The sequence below is a fragment of the Apostichopus japonicus genome, chromosome 4, assembly GCF_037975245.1.
Source record: "Apostichopus japonicus isolate 1M-3 chromosome 4, ASM3797524v1, whole genome shotgun sequence".
Classification (NCBI taxonomy): Eukaryota; Metazoa; Echinodermata; class Holothuroidea; order Aspidochirotida; family Stichopodidae; genus Apostichopus; species Apostichopus japonicus.
The window spans coordinates 12,971,036-12,977,035 of NC_092564.1; the positions used below are offsets into that span (position 1 = coordinate 12,971,036).

Below are 6,000 nucleotides of genomic sequence, written 5' to 3' on the forward strand. Positions count from 1 at the left end.
GGACTGAGGACCCCGTTGTTTCTTCCACTCTTCACGTACCCTAACCTTCACAATACCCCTTAACAATAGAATTTGTCTGAGGACCTGTTGATTCTTTTCATCTGAGGACTTGCAATTTTTTTGTTTATAGAAAAGAAAACAAGTACAGACACACATATTCTTATGTATTATTATCAGTTATGAAACAATGATATTATATACTATTGTGTGAACAGGTATACGTTCAGATACTTTTCTCATTAACAATAGCTATTACCATATCACGACATGGGATTGGATAGATGGGATAATCTGTTGGAATTCAACATGCATTTCTCACAAAAAAATTACATCTTAAAAGGTTGTGTTGCTGAATCAAGTGCACAGAAATATTTTTCTCGCCTTTATGTATAGTTTATCTAAGCGTTAATAGATTGCGTTAAAACTGTTTCACACAGAGTTTATTATTTTTGCTCTCTGTATTCCATTTTTATATTACTGTTTACAGGGGCGTATCCAGGATTTTCTAACCCGGGGCGCGAATTACTATCTAAGCGGAGCGCCACCATCGGTTGGCGCGCAGCGTACAAGAAAATTTCGGGTTTTGATACCCCCCAGATCACCGGAAATGGCACTTCTCGGGCTTGAAATGACCAACCAAATGTACACTTTTGCCTGAGAACCAAGAATTTCCCAATAGTTTTTTTTCATCCATAACCTTTTTGAAGATTGTCACCAGTCACACATCCTGTTCGACCTCATTGCATCTCCTGTGGATCATTGCTTTTTGTAGGTGATTCTACGTCGGGCCCCACAATACCCGTAAGCACCATTTTTCAAGGTTTTAAGCCCATTATTTGTTCAGAATTTGAAAATTCGCAATTCTCGTGAATAAATTCTCTTCAAAAAATACCCATAATGTTGCACAAAATTTCATCTATGGACACCAATATAGAAAAACCTCCTTCAACCCCTAACAGACCGGTCAAAATTGCACGAGTAGAGGGAAGTATGATGAAGAATGGTGGTCAGGGAATTTTCGAAAATTCAGACACAGTTTATTTATTGGTGTACAAATATTAAACCTCTTATAACGGCTACTATAAAACTTCGTTGAAGGAAATTAAAATATACCAGATATTTCCGGAACCGAACACTACGCACATCTACAGTTTGGAGGCTGTTCATCCCGGAACGCCATTTTCATGCTCACTGGTATGATGTGATATCTGCAGTTTGCTTTTGCAGTTTGAGATCTCATGTCTTAGGATTTTGACTTTCAATAATTTCAGTAATGCATTATGGGTCAGTATGCAATGAACATAACTAGAGAACTGTTGGCTGGGGGAAATCATTGAAATTTCAAATGCTTAACTTTTTGTTTAATTTTCCAGGGGTGAGCAAGTGCCCCCCCCCCCTTCCCTACTGTATGGAGTATAATGGAGACTACTGCACAAATACAGTTATCAAACCTAAGCATAGGGCTCATAGGAGCCCATAGGAGTTGCGCCCCACATTCTTTTCATTTCGAAAGACGCATAGTTTCAAGTTCATTACACACTGAAGGCTTCGATTCTCTATCTGCCTTCAGTTTAGGAAAGATCTTGGGATTTTCATCCATAGATATCGCTAGATATTGCTAGATGTCCATACAGTACAGTGTCCTTTGGATTTTTCGGGGCCTGATCTTGGGAAATTGCAAGTCGGGAGTGGTCACACTCCATATAGGTCAATGCACGACCTCTAGACGTCACTAATACACAACCCAATCACTTGTTATCGATGAAGTGGCGTGTTGCCGGATTTTGCCAAGAGGTCTTGGTACTACGGGCAAAGGTCATTAATTAAGTTTCGTAACTCATCGGGCAGTGATGAGAGGGGTGGGGCGTAGGGTTGTGGGCGCGCGTTTTCATGCAGATTGGAACAATCTCAAGAAGTGGTGGCGCGTCCTTTTCTCCTTTTTTTTTCTCTTTCTTCTTTTTCTTTTCCCTTCCTTCCTCTCTTTCCTCCTCTTTTCCCCCTCTTTTTTCAGTTTTTTTTTTCTCTTTTTTTTTCTTTCCTCTCCTTCTTCCCCGGGGGGCGCGCGCCCCCAACGCCCCCTGGATACGCGCCTGGTTTACATATTCATGTTCGATACTTATTGAGAATTGATTAGTAAAAACTTTCCAGCAGACGAAGGGGGGCGCTCCAGCATTTTGACAGAGGGCACTGTCGTATTAGTCCTGAAATCAAATTAACTCAAAAGCCAAATAAGCTTGGTTATAGACGCACTGAGTAATTCACTAGTTCAACTTACTATGTAGATAAGCTGATAATGAATACATGGGTTGGGTAAGGATGATTACCGAAGGTATGTAAATATGCATGATTACATGGATTAGGAATGTATGATTATTCATTCATTCATTTATTTGTTTCTTAACAATATAAATACAGATAAGTTAACTAATAAGTGACAAAACGTATCAACAACAGGGAAAATTGTGAAAGGAAGCACTCCAAAAAATACAGAGGGCTTGTCTAGTAGAGCGCTCCCATAAGTAAATAGGGAGAACAATACAAGTAAACAGTAACACTTATATCCACCCACACACCAACCCAACACATATAACCCACCCACCCACCCCACCACCCACAATACATAAATATACACATATGCATACATACACAATTGAATACACACACGTGTATATATATATATATATATATATATATATATATATATATATATATATATATATATAATTATATGCATATACATATATACACATACACATACACCCATGTTAATATAAACATGTAAGCTAACTTACACATTCACATATACAATCATGTATATACATATATATTGGGGGAAAGAATACAATAACAAAGGGATGGCCATGGGCGGGATTACGGGGGGGGGGGGCAAGAGGGGCCATTTGCCCCCCCCCCCCCCACTTTTTCCCAGACCTTAGTTCACTTTTTTGTCGTTTTTGCAGACAAATGTGCACAACCCTAATCGAAATTATTCCCCCACAACAGCTCTATCAAATAGGCATATTTGTCTCGAATCTAAGTCGAATTTGTGTTTAACATCGTAACATGTAGCATCAGTGGCGGAGCTAGGGTATTGGTCAAGGGGGGGGGGGCGAGAATGGTCTGTAGGGGCGCTTTAGACACTATCTAAGAGGAACGCCACCACAGGTTTGCGCGAAGTACAGAAATTTTTTGAGTAAAGATACTTCCTAGATCGCTGGAAATGACCCTTTCCTGGCCTTGCTAATTTGCAGATAAACGAAGAATAAATAGGTGTCATCACCAACAAAATGTGACAAATGTCAATATGGTAGATGAGAGCGCAATGAAAACGTCAATAATCGCGAATAAATAAAAAGTGGTGAAAACCTGAAAAGGGCGCCAGCAGTCCATTTGAGTCCGTCAGGGGGGGGGGGGGGTAGGGGGCATTGCCCCCCTGACTGTATGGACGCCACTATGTAGCATGCAGAATAACTGGAGCTGGAGCTAGCACATGGTTCGCAGCACAGGTTACGAATCCTGGAGCTAACACACTAGCGATTCAAATCTGCATGTTAATGAATCCGCGGCATGTGCTACAGTGCTACCTTCAGGAATTGATTTTCAACGTTGCTGCTCTACTGAATGCGTTGAATAACTAAATCCAGAGAAACGATTAACGAAAGCCAGATTTGCATATTGGGTATATCAATAATTAAATTCAATATACTGACACATGACACCCCCCCCCGTGTCATTCAACAATATGCAATGGCAATGCCGATGTAATTTCTTTACTGCTCGAAATCCTGGAATGATGCATGCAAATCGAATAATGTAAACGGAACCGGTGGACTTGAGGGGCTTATCCCCCATGAAAAAAGTGTGTGTGTGTGTGGGGGGGGGGTAAAGGTATGTTCAGCCCCCAATATTTGCCAAGTGCTCCAAGAAGTGGGGACCGCGGGGAGAATTTCGAAGTGGGTGCTGAACATATTCTTGATCGGTCCAATGAGTATACTAATAATTTTAGGGGGAAAGAACTGTCTAGATGCGATTTATTGTTACCAGAGGTGTCATTTTTGCTGATCTAGGATTTCCTTTTTGCTTAAATTTCAACTGATGGTGGTGCACCGCCTAAATAGTGACGTATAAGCTTCAGTTGTACATCACCATATAAGTTCTTCTATCCGTCCTCCCTAAATTTACACAAGTTCATTAATTGTTTAGATGCAATTTGAAGCCTATATCGGTGTTAATTTTACCGATCTAAGGGTACCTTTCATCAAAAATTTCGACGCTCCTTGCCAACTGATGATGGCGCTCTGCTTAGATAGTGAAGTATAACAAAAGTTGTACATCACCATCTGACCATATGTTCTACTATAAATCCTCTTCAAATTTTTAAACGATAATTAACTATCTAGATTGCAGACATGAGATCCGTTTTTCAAGGATGGGTACATGCAGCTTAGAGCACTCGGGAAGTGCCGTTTTCGGCCATCGGGAGGGTTTGTAAAGCCAAAAAGTTTCTTGTACGCTCCGCGCCAACCGATGGTGGCGCTCCGCTTAGATAGTCTTGCTGACAGTTTTGCCCCCCCCCCCCACTTTCACAACTCAAATCCCGCCCCTGGGGATGGCTACAGCGTACAAAATGAAAACTTAAAGTCTTAGTAGAGGTTTATAAGGGATCTAGAAAAGTTGTAATGAAAAGAGTGTACTTTATGCTTAGAAGTTAAACTCTCTGGAATGGAATTCCAGGTGCTGATGGCTCGATAATGCAAGCTTGTCTTCGAAAAAGTTGGCCGATTGCCAGGAAGACGAAGACGATTGTTTTGACGTGTGTGATAATTTGTGAACTAGGGAATTCCGAACGAATAAATTAGAAAACCTAAAGGTAAGAGATTGTTGAAAAAGCGATAGGTGAAGGTTGCAATATTAACTTTGAATAAGTCATTTAATTTTAACAAGTTAAGTGACTTAAAAAGTGCACTGGTGTGTTCGCGTGGTGCAGAATACGTAATATGTCTGATAGCTCGTTTTTGGAGACCAAATAACTTTCTTAAAACGGAGTTACTAGTGCCCGACCAAGCAAGACATCATCAGCAGAGATGGGGACAAAGAAGAGTTAGATAAGTAGTACGAAGAATATGTTTCGGCAATCTATTGTTATGTCTACCGATTATTCCAACACCGTTAGTAACTTGCGAACACAGGTGCAGAGAAGTATATTTATGCCAATTAGGCCTAACATCATACGGTTATATTTTAGGGATATAACCATTCCTTCAAACGCCGAATTTTGCATCACTAGATTACGACATACTCAATAGAAATGGCAAGTGTAAGCAAATGCTAATACTAAGAAAAGTCACCCAGGAAAGAACCTGGGCACGAAAAACCAAACAACCGAACGGTTGATCCGCTCTCAACCCCAGTCACCTTGCATCGAGACTGTGAGATCATCGTCAGGTGTGTATCACGATTCCCCTCGAAAGGGAACAGATACTACACATGATCTGCGAAAAGGCCGATAAGCAAAGGTAATTAATTGAATTACACACGTACCTTAAAGGAGATGGATGAGTAAATATGAGCAAGTCTGTTGCCTTCCCTTCGTTTCATCCAACGTTATAATGAAAACTTTTGCTCAAAGCCATTTAACGTAAAAGGTTCAGGGTGAACTCTGGAGTATTCGTACCGAAAATCTCCTGTTGTAATATCTAAAGTACATTCGTTGGTTGGTTCTTCCGTTTGAAGTAAAGGTGGCTATGAATAAACTACCAGTACAATTATCAAACTTGTTTCGACGAAGAGTGTTAGAGCCAATTATATCTTGCCCATACCATGTGTCAATTGACCTTCCAGTAATGGAAGCTTTTTTAATTGTACATCAGAATGTAAGCCCATTGACATGTAGAATTAATACAATTGTATCCAGAATTCAGTGCAGAAAATGTAAATTGAGGGCGGGCTATAGACACCAGAGGGATTGTTGCTTTAAGTGGCAAAAATCGCACGATCGCT

The 6,000-nt window shown here is 40.5% G+C and overlaps 1 protein-coding gene across 1 annotated transcript in view; it reads right to left on the bottom strand.

Annotated features, from left to right (window-relative positions):
- The window catches only part of LOC139966486 (NADPH oxidase 5-like), a 193,466-nt gene extending 187,770 nt beyond the window's left edge, over positions 1-5,696 (bottom strand). The window contains exon 1 of the mRNA XM_071969541.1: positions 5,542-5,696. The gene's annotated coding sequence lies outside the window, so the exon portion shown is untranslated. The remainder of the gene's footprint in view (positions 1-5,541) is intronic.
- Between the last annotated feature and the right edge of the window lie 304 nt (positions 5,697-6,000).